The following is a 14,749-nucleotide window of genomic DNA, read 5'->3' as shown; positions in this document are numbered from 1 at the left end:
TACCCTTTAGAACCCTTAAGAATTACCCTTTAGAACCCATTAGAATTACTCTTTAGAACTCTTTAGAACGTTCTATAACTACCCTTTAGAACCCATTAGAATTACCTTTTGGAACCCATTAGAATTATCCTTTGTAACCCATTAGAATTACTCTTTAGAACCCATTAGAATTGCCCTTTAGAACCCATTAGAATTACTCTTTAGAACCCATTAGAATGACTCTTTACAACCCATTAGAATGACTTTACAACCCATTAGAATTACTCTTTAGAACCCTTTAGAATTAAACACGCGGGGGTAGAATGGTTCTTCTTCTTCTTCCTCATTTTTGATGGACGGATGGATGGACACAGCGAAATACCGAAGCAACTTCACCGCTTAACAATGAAGTCTGCCCATTCCGGACCGAACAGACGTTGCCGGACCGTTCGTTATTCCAAGTTTACGAGCGTGCTCACAGGGCTATGGCAGCCTGCCGGCGCAGACTTCGTGTGCTCGTCTGTGGTGGCTTTACGACACTAGGAGGACGTGCACTCGAGCTCAGTCGTTTACAGCCATTGCGAATGCACGTCGAAAATGTTTGCTGCATTCTCTGGGGGTCGATGCGACAAGGCGCTTCAATAATAATGACTTGCTCCATAACGCTGCGGCTAATCTTGCAAATTAAATGGTTCGCGGCTTAACGGTTCCTTTGCTCTGCTCCTCTGGTGTTCAAAAGTACATCTGTTCGGGGTCAAATACATATCAAAGCCATTGAGAAATCTTTCTTCTACTTGTGTACATGTGTGTGTAGATGTTGTATAGTGTGTGGACATGCACTGTCCTTGTTCGCTTATTCTGACCGGAAGTAAAATGTTTCCTAGTGCAGGCGAACAGTCATTTATGCTTTCCAGTAAAGGTTTTAAAGGTGATTCAGATGCTCGTATGTGTTACTTTGCTTCATCCGATAAATGTGGGAGCATGGTTTATTTTGTTTGTTATCTACTATATAAGAGAGATGTCTGTCTGTCTCTCTGTGTGTCTGTCTGTCTGTGTGTCGCCATTTTTCTCAGAGATGGCTGAACGGATCTTCGTCAAACTTTCAGAGGTTCATCAGTGTGTGTGCCTGGGAGTGCTTTAGGCAAAAAAGAAAAAGAAGAAGTTGGTAGCCCGGTTTCTTCTTCTTCCTGCTCGGAAAAAAACGCAGAAACGTGATGAACGCCACATTCACCAGCATATATTTAACGAAAAGGTGATGAACCCCCTGCCTCCCCTACCTCCCCCCTCCCCTCTTCCCCTTCCCCCACTCCCCCTCCCCTCATTCCCCCCCATCCCTCCCTTCCCCCCTTCCTCCCTCCCCCCTTGCCCCCCTTCCCCCTCCCCTCCTTCTCCCCCCTTCCATTCCCCCCTTCCCCTTCCTCCCCATCCCCCCCCCCCCCTTCCCTTTCTCTCCCGCCAGGCAACGCCGGGTACTTCTGCTAGTATTATATATATGAACTTCCTGTTGGCTATAACGAATGAGACGAAGAGACCCCACTTCCTCCCCATCCTACTCCACAATACTTTGGTCATTTTCTCACCCTTTCTCCCTCAAAGAACCACCTTTTGAGGCCATTTTTCCCTGCAGAGCAGGGGTTGGCCTTTTCTGGGCACCGTAGTCCCCTTTTTGAAGCGATGTTTTATGGCCGGATGCCCTTCCTGCCGCCAACCCTGTTAGTCGCCTCTTGCGACCTTTCTCCCTCAAAGCTATGCTCAAAATCTGTTCAGTGTGTTATATTCTTGCCAGGGACCCGTGGGTCAGAGAGGGGTGTCGGCTGGGCCGCTGGTACTGCGTTTCTAGTTTTGAGGCCCAGCTTAGGAGACTTGAGTCCAATGAGGTTGGTGAAGGACTTGATCATGCGAACACCCGGCTGGGGTATCTGCGGGGGGCAAATGCTGGCAGGCAATTTCGGGGGACGGACAAAGGTGCCTTTCATCGTGCTCCCCACATTGTCCGTGGACAGACGCGAGGCGAGTCTTCCCCGCAGAGTCGTTTGCAGAAATCCTGGGAATTAGCTGATATAACTGTGAGGCTTAGCCTTTCCTCTTCCTCTTTTTCATCGGTCGATGCTCAATGCTAGCGTGCAATGCTTCAGTGGCTCCTTTTTAAGAATACTTTTTTTCCCCAAAACTTTCCATACCCGTGTGAAGCTGTCATTGGCAAAGGCATCTCCTGATGATCCCGGGTATTTTTTTCTTTTTCTGCCTGTGGTGGCAATTTATTCGCAAACGTCTCCCTTCGCCAAGTGCCAGCCTGGGCCAAGGGTTGTTTTCCAAATTGGCCGCGCTGTCAGTCAGCAGTGCTCACATGCAGCGAGCCGTGGCGCCGTGAGAAGATGGATTTGTGCTGTCTGCCGAACAGAAGGGTTTTTCAAATGTAAATTTTGAACTAAATGAGGTCCACTTTGAAAGCCTTGCAAGCATTTGCTGTGTTGCCGTTGGTTGTGCATGTGGGGATGGGGGAGGGAGGGTCGGTGGGGGGGTTGTGGTACATGGTGTGTTAAAGGGTTTTTAAGCTTGTGTGGTTGGTTGGCTGATTATATAAGGTGCTGGCATTGGGAAAACTCAACCCGGTAGGTAGAGGTGCATCTAATTATTGTGCTAACTGGGATACACACAATGCATCGACAACAATCCTTGGATTTGACACCTACTGTAGACCTTCATGGTTCTCTCATACGCGGGATAAAAAGAGGGATTTGGGCCACCTTTCCTCGTGTGAGTCGCACCAATGGCATTGAAGGAGCTCACAGGTCGGTTCAGGGCACGCGCTCTGAATGGGTTGTGTACAATGAGCACAAGTGCGACACCGAAGGGCTCGGTGATCTACCAAGGTTTTGGCAAGGGCCTCTTTTCAAATGCAATCATTATACAGTAATGTCATTGACGTCTCCCTTCCCTGGTACTCAATTCGCCGACCTCGGAAGGATGACAGGCTGAGTCAACCCCCCTGGCGTTAATTCAGCAATCGACCGGGATTCGAACCCAGGATCCTTGGATCCTAAGCCGGCACCCTAGCCGCTAGCCCAACACCGCTTTGCGGGGAAAAATGGCCTCTAAAGGTGGTTTTTTATTCAGTAATGTCATTGTTATCCCAAATTCCATTAAGTGCATCTTTTCTTTTTCTTTCACAACAAGGGGGGGGGCGGGGGAGGGGGAGGAGGGGGGGGGGGAGGATAATATTTTCCTTTCACTCTTTCAGAACAAGCACCATTGTGGACAAGCGAAAGCATAGTTCTTTATCTGCCCACTTATGTAGAGCCAATGATTTTCCTTTTCAAAAAAAGTGCCTTTTCCATTTCCAAAAAAAAATCCAAATTCCGTTTCATGTTATCGGTGGAAGAAGAATTTATTTGTGCACTTAAATTGGGAAAAATACAATTGTCTTCCCTCTCCAGCCCTCAAATCCTCCATAGAGCCCTGGGCAGTGCATCCTGCAGCCCGGACGACACGGAAAACGTGGGGAATGATGAAATAAAAAAAAAATAAACGGCAGGAGGGAAAAATATGGAAACTGGATCCATGGGAGTGTGGGATGGGCACTCTAAATTAATGCTGATTATGATGTCAGTTTATGCTCCCCTACTACAAAGGAAGTACGTAGACATGGCGGTGTGTACATTAATACTGTCGCATCAGGCGGCCTACTTTAGCATGGACCAACTGAGCCAGGTGGCCTAAGACCACTGCAAATGACGAAACAGTGTTAAAATACTGAGTTAAATGAATTTTAACTACATTTCCTCAAGGATCAGCCAATAAAGCCGAACCTGGTGTTGCTCGCGCGGGAAGGAGGAAAACGGGAAAACTCTTCTTTTGATTAAAAGGGGGTTATTTACAAAATATATATGCAGAATAAGGACGGACTGGACGATCAATAAAGGGTACAAATCTGGAGGTGAAAAGACACAAGAAAAGGAGAAGAAGGAACATGCAATCTTATACACAAAATAATGTGGCCTAACCCGCTAATGGCGCCAACAAGTACCAGGAATCACACAACAAAGGGTCAAGTGAGGGCTTGTGGCAGGCGCGATTCAGTGGCATGCAGGTTGCTGGCACACAGGGCTGGTGTAGCTCTGGACGGCTAATGACAGGAGCAATGTGGTGGATGCGAGGGGATTGCGTTGAATATGGGTGGTCAAGCAGAGGGAAGGAGAGAGATGTTCCTCTCTTCAAGGGTCGTCTCAAACTCTCCCACACAGTCACGGTTACAGCTCTTGTGAACTCTGGGCTCGCCCTAATGTGGGCAGAGCCATCTTCCATGTTGTCGAAGAATAATAAGCGTCAGCGTTGTAACCGCTGGTGTTGGCTTAGCGGTTAACGTGCCGGCTTGGGATCCTAGGATCCTGGGTTCGAATCCCGGTCGATCGCTGAATTAACGCCAGGGGGGTTGACTCAGCCTGTCATCCTTCCGAGGTCGGCAAATTGAGTACCAGCTTGCTGGGATGAATGATCACGGTGTGTACCCCAATTTAGAATAGGTACACCGTATCCCTGCGCATCGTAAGAGGCGACCAAGGGTTGGCGTCAGGAAGGGCATCCGGCCATAAAAACATTGCCTCAAACAGGGAACCATGATTGTCATGGGGCCCGCAAGGCTAACCCCCGCTCTAGCGGGGAAAAATGGCCTTAAAACGATCATTCATTTTTCATTCAGCGTTGTAACCGCTCCAATAAGCTGTCATGGCCGCATCTTCTTCTTCGATCACAGAAAGACGGGATTTTAAATGAGGCATCTTTATGATTAACCAGACGGAAATTTTTATTCCAAGAATATTGATTAGCTTTCCAACCAAGGAAATCAGTCATTGGCTTTCTAATGGTACTATTTTTATTGTATACTACGACAGCAGGAACCTTTTAGAAGGAAGTGTGACAGACTCACACACACGGACGGAAGCTTCTCCTCATAATAATACATTTTCACCAAATTTTTGACAAAGTGAGGCGACTTTCAAATAAAATTTATTTTGACTTGGCTCTCCAGAGATTGTTAGACGGAATGTTATTCAGTATTCAGTGCCAGCAATTGAGATCAAGATTCCCAACAACGCTCGCCTGAAGCAGCTGCCATTGAAGCGAGCAGAACATTGGCTGTGCTCGTGCTCCGCCTGGAGATGGTATTCCTTGCGCAAACAATAATTGCAAAGTATATTTTCTTAAATCTGCAGAGAATCTCACTAACAAAATTAGACAATATGGTGAATATTTTATTTGTAATTCAACCTAATATTGACTTGTTCTCTGTATTTTACTACATTCTGGTTTTTTCCACATGTCAGATTTGGTTTTCCGTTTCAAGACACGGTTCCCTGAATTCCATCCTTTTTCTGCGTTGTGGAAAATCATTGGGTCTACTTACGTTGTGGTAGATTCTGTTTCACAGTGCGTTTTGCTTGATGAAATTCTGCATTATTTGCCCAATCTTTCGAATTGATTGTAATATCTGCCACAAGTTGGGCCTTGCTATTTTTCCCCCTCTTACCAGCCCTGTGCTTGTATTTCTCCTTGAATTTCACATACAAAAGGAACTTGTGACTTCCCAACTCTCTTTGAACTTCATGCAGTCATTGCCATTGCGGGTGGCTGGGATCTGTTGCTCTGTTCCTCTCAAAGCGGATTGTTATAAATTGCAATTTGCTGCAACTTTTGCTCATCTCATTGCTTTCTCAATGGGAACCAGAGCTGCTCACCACATCACATTTGGCTGGTGTGTCGCTTGCCTTCCTTATCACAACTCCTTTCGGAAACTCTTTGAGTGTACAAGCTAAACGTGCTGCTCCTTTTTTCCACCCACGTTGCTTTCGAAGCTACATAACCCCTTTGAAGTGGCCCTGGATGCCATAGACCAGATGGCTGTATGTGTGAACCTTCGTTCTGACACTAAACCAGCGTAGAATTTCGGCCTCGGCTGCATCCAGCCTCCTCCCCTGCCGGCTGCCGAGCCTGATTTGTGTGAGCTCCAGCCAAGTTGCACCCGATGCTGTGCGTTTGCTCGTGTGAGACCTTAATTTGGCGCGCGGCGGGTGGAACCCGCCAGAATGGCAGCGTGCACGTGCCAAGCAATGTTATTTGCTGAAAGCTGCTCTTGGCACATACGAACGTATCTTTAAAAAGAACCAGGCTTTGTGCTCCGCTCTGTTTTCTTTTTTGTTTCTTTCTTTCTACTCTTACTTGTTCCTGCTTTTTTTTTCTTTCTTTTACTTCCTTTAGTCTCCTCTTGAGGTTTTGAGCTGGGTTGTGGCATAGGTTTCCTTTGTTTGATTTGGCTGTGGTAAAAAGACCAATAGGCCAGCGGCGTAAATGAAGACAAATGTCCCAAGGGTTGCCGAGGAAATTGTTATTTCGAGCCTACTCGTGGTCCCAAGCAAAACTTCCCGTCGGCATCTGGTTACGGAAGCCTTGGCCTCGAAGGGTCAACTTTGACAAAATTATTACTTCCATGTGCACTCTTCGCAAAGCCGTCCCACATTTCTGTGGCTGTTGGACGATTGTGCACTCACTCCCTGGGATGGGTTGCGTTTTGGAGCGAGTTTTGTAGGCATGCCACGTTTCCGTTGGACCGTGCGTTGGTTCAGTTTGCAGATGTGGCTGAAATTGCGAACATAGGCAGAGCACAAGCTTGTAATATTTTTCCATCAATTGATGGTTTTCCCGAGAGCTCACAAGTTGATTTTTTTCACTTACTGGTGTGCTGTAAGCAGCGCCACGGCCTGTCCAACCAGTAATAATGGACTTTGAAACCTTCAATGACCTGAATTTTTATTTTATTTTATGATTGTTGTTTCTATTTTACAGGACCTTCATTAATAAGCTTACACACAATATTTTCTTGTAGATGCTTTGGTATTAAAAATGCATCATTAATTGTATTCTGCTTGCTCATGTCACAGCCAGGACCTCTTCATTGTACCTTTTTAATGATGATCATTGAATCACCGATTACAAGTGTGCAAGCTTATTGCAGTTCCCCTTTTCATGTGTTTGCTTTTGAATCTGCAAATAATCACCAAGCTCAACTTTGTCATTGAGCAAGTACTTTGACAGAGTTGTTTGGTAGACGTGTACATGTCGTCGTCCCCTTCGACAAGGTCAGAGACATGGGACATGAAAATGAGCTCCGTCCGACCGACCGATAATCTGCTCAGGTACTTTTGTGTACGCGATATTTCAAAAACCATTGAACATTTAGCCTTCATATTGCAGATATCCATTCCTCATGAAATGATCTCAACCTGAATAGTTCACGGCTGTGATTGGCTGAATTATGCTGCCATAGCAACCATCTCGGTACCTTGACTTGTGTAAACGATATTTCAAAAACCGTTCAAGATTGAGCTTTCACATTACACATATCTATTCCTCAAACCACCAAAAAGGTGGGGGACCTATAGAGTATCTGTTCCTTGTTATCTTTGAAAGAATAGCACTAATCTTTAACCTCTTATATTCTCCAGCATAAGCTCAACCCCAAATCCTCCCCAGTCCCTATTTCCTCTCAGAAAGACCATTTAGCCCTCCTCACCTGTGCTCAGTGCTCTCACAGCACTCTTGATACAAAGCAGTGCTCTTTAGTCTGTGTGGTATGTTGGTTGGTGGAGAGGTGGTGAGGGATGGCATGGGTGGGGGAGGGGTGGGAAGCAGATAAAGGACATGGGCAGGTAGGGGAGAAGAGGGTGGGAATGAGAAGGGGAATAGTGAGGGGAGACGCAGGATACGGAGTTAGATCACAAACAAGATAAAGTCCTCTTACAACATATCGAGGTTGTTTTTTTAATATCCTGCCCTTTTCCAGTTAATTTTTTGAGGGCCTTCTGTCTGCATTATGGAAAATCGTCAATGTTACCCCAATTCTTAGGAAATGTGCCAAAACTGATCCTCCTTAGCTACGTCAGAAAAAGCATTAACATTAAAAAAAAGCACAAAAAAGAAAAAATGTCAGGATTGAATTCCAAAAAAACAACCAGACCAACAAAATCTAAGCTTCTGGTAAACCTCCACATCCAAAAAGGCCAATTTGCTTTCTTTTTCATTTCCATTTGTGAAGATAATGCTGGGGAATACCCGGCCATGTTGCCCAAGTAGGTGGTCTCGTAGGATCCAACATATTCCTCCTCTTGCCCAAGTAGGATCCACCATATTCCTCCTCCCAAGGATGGAGGAGGAATATGGTGGATGGAGGAGGAATATGGTGGATGCAGGAGGAATATGGTGGATGCAGGAGGAATATGGTGGAGATGGAGGAGGAATATGGCAGATGGAGAAGCAATATGGCAGATGGAGGAGGAATATGTTGGATGGAGGAGGAATATTGTGGATGGAGGAGGAATATTGTGGATGGAGGAGTAACATGGCGGATGGAAGAGGAACATGGCGGATGGAGGAGGAATATGGTGGTTGGAGGAGGAATATGGCAGATGGAGAAGGAATATGGCGGATGGAGGAGGAATATGGTGGATGGAGGAGGAATATTGTGGATGGAGGAGTAACATGGCGGATGGAAGAGAAACATGGCGGATGGAAGAGGAATATGGCGGATGGGAAGTAATATGGTGGATGGAGGAGGAATATGGCAGATGTAGCACTTCCGGTGGTTTCAGGTCCGCCCGACCAATTGACGTTAGGCAACCTATCCAGTTAGTATCGATTCCAATCCAAGACATTGAAAGGAAAAGAGGGATGGATAAGGAACTGTTTAAGAACTAACTTGTATGTATAAAACCGAAAACACACAGTCTGTGAAGCCGTCTGTCCGTAAAGCGATGAAGCTGTTGGAATATAATGTCGATTAATTACGTACTGTTTGAATGCCGGTTCCATCCTGTCTATTAATTATGTACGTCTACTAGTACCCGACTGCAAAGCCGCAATGAGCCGGCGAAGCCAAAGCCTCTTGCCACTATTTTACCCATCACTTAGGCATCAGTAGGTTAGGTAGTTGGTAGTTGGTAGTAGGTAGGTGTAGTAGGTACCGTACCAAGTTCAAAATGACACCATTTGCATTCTGGATGAGATTAAAATTTATAAAATGTCCTTCTTGATTAATTCGGTGAATTCCGTCTCAACTTCGGATATTTCCGGCCGTGAAAAATTATCCCCCACGTCCGCGAGATTTCTAAAAAATAGTTCTTAGTCAATTTTAGAATATTTGACGCCGTTTTCACCCTCCGAAACGCGTAATAATCTTTTTTGAAATATTTTTTCAAATGCTCGAATCTTATTGGTTCCGGTGTTTGGTGACGATTTTCATTGAAGATAACCAGGGCCCGGGGAACGAGGTTGGTCTTAAAGTATTTGAATTACAAATTAGAGGTGCATAGGATTGTGAATCAAACAAAGACGGGTGAAACAAACTCCTATTGAACTTTTTTCAATTTGTTATGCATACTTCCACATCCGCAAGATGGCGGCCACCATGGAGCGATTTGGTGCGTCAAAGCTTCGAATTCTCAAGGGATCCAGAAAAATCTGGCTTTTCAACATAATACGTACGCGTTCATTCACAACACCGGCTTTGCCGGCTATTAATTATGTACTGCTGGAATATACCTTTTCACCCTTTGGACTGCTGAGATCCCTTGGACCTTTGAAGGCCCTTTAAGTCCCCCAAGACCCTTAGGACCCTGAAAGACCCCAAAGGCTCAAAAGACCCATAAGACCCAAAATAACCCAAAGATACAAAATAACCAAAAAGACCTTAAAAATCCAGAGGACTCAAAAGACCCTGAGGACCGTAAAGACCCCGAAGACCCAAAATACCCCAAAGACCCAAAATACCCAAAATATCCCAAAGACTCCGAGACCCAAATGATCCCAAAGATCCAAAACACCCTGAAGACACAAAAGACCCCGAAGACCCAACATACCAAAAAGTCCCCGATTACCCGAAAGTCCCCAAGTACCCAAAAGACTCAGAAGACCCAAAATTCCCCGAGGATCCAAAAGACCCAAATGTCCCTGAGCAGCCAAAAGACCCAGTTGGCCTAAAATATCCCGAAGACCCAAAATACCCCAATGGTCCAAAAGACCCTGAAGACCTGTAATGCCCTTTATACTCATTAGACACCAAGTTCCTGAGGTCCCCCAAGACCCTTAAGACCACTTTTACCTTTAAGACCCTTTCAATATTTTAGACACCTTGAGATCCCTTCACCCTTCCAAACTTCTATACCCTTTAAACCTTTACACTCAAGTCCCTTTCGACCCATTAGACCTTAACACCATTTAGACCCCTTACACCCTTCAGACTGATTATACAGCTTGGACCCTTGACCATTTAGAGCTTTACACCACTTGGACCTTTTTTGATTACAAATAAAATTAAGATAAATAATATCACCAATATTACAAATAAATTTGTACAAAATAAATGTTTGTATTATGATTGGTGTAAATCATGACAATACAGCAATACAACTCAAATTCAGTCAGGTCATTATCCTCAGTTAAAACAAGACTGTGCCTCTGTAGCGACGTGTGGTGAGGTGAGCGTAGCGAGCCGATCCATACTAGTACTATATATATATATATATATATACATACATACATACATTCATTCAGTGTACAAACTATTAGGAACACCTTCATAATATTGAGTTGCACCCCCTTTTGCCCTCAGGACAGCCTCAATTTGTCAGGGCATGGACTCTACAAGGTGTCAAAAGCGTTCCACAGGGATGTTGGCCCATGTTGACTCCAATGCTTCCCACATTTATGTTAGGTTGGCTGGTAGTGGATCTCTACTCCGAATAGCTCGTTCCATCTCATCCCACAGATGTTCAATTGGACTGAGATCTGGTGGCTAGGCAGGCCACTGTAGTAAGCTGAATTCACTGTCATGTTCATGGAACCATTCCTGGACAATCCTGGCCTTGTGGCATGGGGCATTATCCTGCTGAAGAAATCCATTCACGTATGGATACACCTGCTGCCTTGAAGGGATGCACTTGATTGGCAGTGATGTTCAGATATCCTGTGGCATTCAAACATTGCTCCACTTTTATCAAGGGGCACACTGCGTGCGATGAAAACACACCACACACCACACACCGTCACATCACCACCACCAGCCTGCAATATTGACACCCTAGTCCTCCCATCTCGGTTTTCTCCATACCTTAGTCCTCCCATCAGCATGAAACAGCAGGAACCGGGATTCATCAGACCAGGCAATGTATTTCCAATCTACCATTGTCCAGTTTTTTCGTTCCTTTGCCCACTGCAACTGCAGGTTCTTGTTTTTTGCTCAAATAAGTGGAACTCTGTACGCTCGTCGGCTGCCATACCCCATTTGTGTCAAAGTATGACGAGTTAGTTGTGCATTCTTGTATGGGTCTTTCAGCACCAAAGTTGTATAGGCGTGTCAGTTGTGTTACGGGGTCCCCCCCTTACCTCTGGTCTCGGTAGACCTCCGAACCCCGAGAGGGTCCCCGGCAGAAAGATGTGTTATCCTTGGTTGAAATCCAGCAAATAATTAAACCCTCAATGGAACCAGCAAATGAAACAGTCAAATCAATGATGCAACCACACCAGGTTATGAACAAACAATAATATACAGACTTGGCATTTAATATGGAATATTTTTTTTGTGGGGGTGAACTTGCTTTTCAAGATGTCTTAGAACCAAAAGTTCATTGGAATTATGTTGAAATTATTCTAGATTTTGTTAATGTGACCTTTAAAAGAAACAAAACCACATTTGACATTTCGAAACAAATAAATTGATCCTTGAAAGTGATGTAAACTGATATCGAACTCAATTCATGGACAGTACTGTGTTAAACTTCTGTACGTTTTCCAGAAGTATCTCTTTATTTTGCACATTAGCCAATTTTTTTTTTAACAGCAACAAAAGTTAAATTACGACTGGGATTACGGACAGTAAAATTACAGTTCAGTACTTCGTGTAACCCCCACGAACATTCAGGAGAGCACGTACACGTTGAGGCATGCTGTTCACGAGATTTGCCAAGGTTTGGACAGGAATCGCTTGCCATGCAGTGACAATAGCCTGCTGCAATTCACGCACAGAGGTCGGCTGCTGGTCCAAGTGGTCGATTTGACGCGTTAATTCTGCCCACAAGTTCTCTATCGGATTCATATCCGGGGACATGGCAGGCCACTCCATATGCTCTACACCACGGTCAGCAAGAAAGTGTTGGATCATGCGAGCACGATGAGGCCGTGCATTGTCATCTTGGAAGACAAAGTTTCCTCGAAAGGCTGCACAAGCAAATGGAAGCAATGTTTCTTCCAGAATGGCCCTGTACTTGAACTGGTTCAGGTTTCCATTCAGAACAACCAGGTCAGTTTTGCCCCCTGCATGAAAAGCAGCCCAAACGGTCACCCCACCACCTCCAGCTTGGACTCTTAGCACTATACAATCTTTGTTGTAGGCTTCATGCACTTGTCTGCGCACTCGGACGCGGCCATCTTGACGATAGACCAGAAATCTAGACTCGTCACTGAAGATCACGTGATTCCAGTGTCCTGGCTGCCATTGACGGTGCTCTCTGGCCCACTGCAATCGGCGCTGGCAGTGTTGTCTGGTCAGGCGTGGCTTTCTCAGGGGACGCCTGGCACGATAGCCTGCTTGAACCAGTCGTTGGTTGACTAGCCTTCTGGATACAGGCACATTTGTCCGTTTCTGCCACTCAGCCCTAAGCCGATTAGCTGACTTGGTACGGCCATTGCGGACTAATCGGTGCAGCTGGCGATCATCCCTCCTTGTGGTTCTGCGGGGACGTCCTGGCCTCGGTGTTGGAGTAGGGACACCCCTCTGAGCATTTAGTTTCAGGTTCTTTGACACCTGACCTTGAGTGATGCCATACTGCCGAGCAATAGCATGCTGTTTCATGCCGGAATTTCGTAAAGCCACCACTCCATGACAAACAGCATTGTCGAGTTGGCGGACCATCTCCAGAGGAAGCGGCAATAACTTTTGGAGACGTGCAGCAGTTGTTTCCCACTAATACAGAACGCAACAACCCTTGTATACCCGACTGTGAAGCCAATCATCAAATGCACCTGTCCGTACATTTTGCCACGCCACCTGTGATATAATCCTGTTGTTGACTTCTTGCTGCGACAGACAATCAGTGACATGGTTGTTTTAACAAATAAATCACCGAAGCGTAAAAGAAACTCACCAGATTGATATACTGAGTTGAGAAAGTAAACCCAAGTCAAGAAAAAAAAAATTTCCCATATAAAATGCCAAGTCTGTATTATAAATCACACACAAAGAGTCATACAACAATGGGGGCAATCACCCCTACTTTCAAATCTTATGATGATAACCTTATCAAGCCCCTTAACCCCCAAACTCACGGCACCTCCCCAATGTCTCTGCACCCCTCCAAGGCGAAGTCCCAATGTCTCTGTGCGCTCCCGCGATCGGGGAGTCAAGGCCCGATCAAAGTCAATTGAGGCGTAGGCGGTCGAGGCCACGTTGTCCCGCACCCCGCAATACAGCGGTGGGAAGGAACCTCAAAGACGTGTTCCGACGTACACGCTTGCGGTTCAATCTGATGAACTGAAATGAAAGGCTGAAATATCGAATTTACATAAGTATTCAACCCCCTTAGTCAGTACTTCGTAGAAGTGCCTTTGGTGGAGATTACAGCTTCGAGTCTTCTTGGGTATGTCTGTTTCAGCTTTTCCCATCTGGATTTGGGGAGTTTCTCCCATTCTTCCTTGCAGATTTGCTCAATCTCTGTCAAGTTGGATGGGGAGCGTCGGTGAACAACAATCTCCAAGTCTTTTCACAGATTCTCAATGGGATTCAACTCTGGGCTTTGGCTGGGCACCTCAAGGTCTTTCACATCCCTGTTCTGAAGCCATTCCAGTGTTGCTTTTGGTGTATGCTTAGGGTCATTGTCCTGTTGAATGTCAATCTTCACTGCAGTGTAAGGTCTTTTGCACTCTGAAGCAGGTTCTCCTCAAGGAGTTGCCTATATTTTGCTCCATTCATTGTTCCCTCTATCCTTACAAGCCTTCCAGTCCCTGCTGCTGAAGAATAGCCCCATAGCATGATGTTGCCACCACCATGCTTTAGGGTAGGGATGGTGTTAGATGGTTGATGAGCTGTGCTCGGTTTCCGCCAGACGTAGCGCTTTGAATTCAGGACAAAGAGTTCATTTTTCGCCTCATCAGACCACAGAGTATTTTGCCTTGTGCTCTCGGAGTCTTTCACGTGCCTTTTTGCAAATTCCAGGTGTCCTGTCATGTGCCTTATTCGCAAGACTGGCTTCTGTCTGGTTACTCTCCCATAAACCCAATATTTGGTTCTGGTTCTGGTTCCTATTATCCAATAATTTGAGAAGTGCTGCAGAGATTGTTATCCTTCCGGTAGGTTCTCCCATCTCAGCCAAGGAACTCTGTAGTTCTGTCAGAGTGGTCGTTGGGTTCTTGGCCACCTCCATGATCAAGGTCCTTCTTGCCCGGTTGATCAGTTTGATCAGTTTGATCAGATGGCCAGCTCCAGGAAGATTCTGGGTAGTTCCATATTCTTTCCATTTCCTAATGATGGAGCTCACTTTGCTCTTGCGGACTTTCAACGATCTATAAATTGTTTTATATCCTTCCCCAGATGTATGCCTCCTCACCATTCTATCTTGGAGTACTACGGACAGTTCATTGGACTCCATGGTAGAGTTTCTGCTTTGACATGCATTGTCCACTGTGAAACCTTATATAGAAAGGTGTGTTTCTTTGTAAATCACGTCCA

At 45.6% G+C, this 14,749-nt stretch overlaps 1 protein-coding gene across 7 annotated transcripts in view; it reads left to right on the top strand.

The window, feature by feature from the left end:
- Positions 1-14,749, top strand: part of LOC137439946 (autism susceptibility gene 2 protein homolog) — a 537,082-nt gene that overhangs the window by 310,491 nt on the left and 211,842 nt on the right. The window contains exon 1 of one of the 7 annotated variants that reach the window (XM_068136224.2): positions 1,188-1,231. The exons of the other annotated variants lie outside the window; for them this stretch is intronic. The gene's annotated coding sequence lies outside the window, so the exon portion shown is untranslated. Of the gene's footprint in view, positions 1-1,187; positions 1,232-14,749 lie in introns of those variants that run through there. 7 annotated transcript variants of the gene reach the window in all.

This window comes from Myxine glutinosa, chromosome 14, assembly GCF_964187855.1.
Source record: "Myxine glutinosa chromosome 14, kmMyxGlut1.1, whole genome shotgun sequence".
Classification (NCBI taxonomy): Eukaryota; Metazoa; Chordata; class Myxini; order Myxiniformes; family Myxinidae; genus Myxine; species Myxine glutinosa.
The sequence above is the reverse complement of the archived record's forward strand: the minus strand, read 5'-3'. Positions and strand labels throughout refer to the sequence as shown.